Source organism: Fukomys damarensis, unplaced genomic scaffold (assembly GCF_012274545.1).
Source record: "Fukomys damarensis isolate Sample0158 unplaced genomic scaffold, DMR_v1.0_HiC HiC_scaffold_6, whole genome shotgun sequence".
NCBI lineage: Eukaryota > Metazoa > Chordata > Mammalia > Rodentia > Bathyergidae > Fukomys > Fukomys damarensis.
The window spans coordinates 21,784,470-21,786,105 of NW_022900918.1; the positions used below are offsets into that span (position 1 = coordinate 21,784,470).

Below are 1,636 nucleotides of genomic sequence, written 5' to 3' on the forward strand. Positions count from 1 at the left end.
ATAGGTATCATGTCCCCCATGGAACACCCAGAGTTAAATGTGGCCTCCACAGCATTGAAATATCTGCAAAGTATTATTGATGAATTCTGATGTGAGTCTGAAAAAAACTCTTTGCTATGAAAGATTTGCCACAAATTTCCCAAGTAAATGGCTTTTCACGTGTGTGTGTGTGTTTGTGTGTGTGTGTGTGTGTGTTTGTGTGTGTGTGTGTGTTCTGAGGTGTTTCTTTAGCTCAGAATTAAATCCATGAAGTTGCAATGGCAGTGGTTACATTCCAGTAATGAGTAGCTTGGATGAACTTTGTAAAATGACTCTTTAGTTGTCTTCTCTGGCTGAGATATTTTCCACATTGAGCACAGGTGAAATATTTCTGTCCTGGGAGCAGGCTCATGTGCTCCATCAGTGAGTGCTGGGTGGCTACAGCCTTGCTACATTCGGTGCAGGTACACGGTTACTCGCCTGTGTACATTCTGGTGTGGACCTGCAAGGAGAACTTCTGAGCAGAACATTTTCTACACCCATTACACTCGAAGGGTTGCTCCTCCCATTTGACTTTGATTGAATGCTAAACAGTGACTGTACTTAAAAACTTTGCCAGTCTTTACAATGGGCCTCGGGACCACTGGGGCATTTTCTCTTTCCACACACCCTCTGAAATCTGGTGGAAGTCACCCCCGAGAGGTTTGCAATCTTTACATCAGACAGACCTTCACATCCTCTGCAGTGCTGCCCTTCCTGAACCTTGGGATCACAGTTCTCATCTTTTTCAGCTGCCATCTCCTCCATTCCACCTGCCTCACCTGCAGGCTCAGAGTCTTCCTTTTCGTTTACAGGAATCTGTTCACTAGGTATCCCATTGTCCCTTTCTTGAACCAGGAAATTTTGTCTATTTTGAATTGAATTGTTTACTCTTAGCTGTATTTCTTCCTCTGCAGTCAGTTCTGATTTTCCTTCTTGTAAACTATTGACTTTTCTTGGTCTGTCCCCTTTCCTTTTTGGAGGTCATTCTATTCTTCTTATGAGAAATAACCACCATGGGAGCACCAGCACTATTCAAAGGCGCTGGCTTTGGGAAGCTAAGATGATTCTGGAAGTCTGTGTAAGCCTCTACCAGGTCATAGACATAAGAATTGAGCAGTAGCCAGGACTTGTTCTGTGCTTTTCTCACTAGTGTGGAGATAATCAGCAGGATACCCAAAATATCTTCAATCATGTCTTCCAGCATGTAAATGGGCTGCCTGATCCCCGCCTCTTCTGCAAACATCATTGAGAAATTCTTGCTATTGGCAGCAAGTAAGGCTCTGTGGGCCAAGAAATGCACATTCTCCACTATTAAAGTAATGTCCCAGAGAAAAACCTTTCTGTCTTTGATCTTCAAAACTGGCTAGGGCAGTGTCATTGAATGTCTGAGTGTACATCAAGCTGCCTTTCAGAAAGCTCTCCTGATGCTACTGCCATTTTTTTTTTTCACTTTTGGTACTGAGAATCGAACTCAAGGCCTCATGCTTGCCAGTCCAGTGCTGCACCATTGAGCTATATCTCTGGTCCCACTTCTGCCATTTCTTCACAAGCCAACAAGGCTTAAATCTCTGGGTGGTGTCTCAGGGACAGCCCACCTCGGCCTCGCAAATACCGT

At 44.3% G+C, this 1,636-nt stretch overlaps 1 pseudogene; it reads right to left on the bottom strand.

Moving 5' to 3' along the window:
- Window positions 1-429: 429 nt before the first annotated feature.
- On the bottom strand, window positions 430-1,418 carry LOC104869980 (annotated as a pseudogene).
- Window positions 1,419-1,636: the final 218 nt, after the last annotated feature.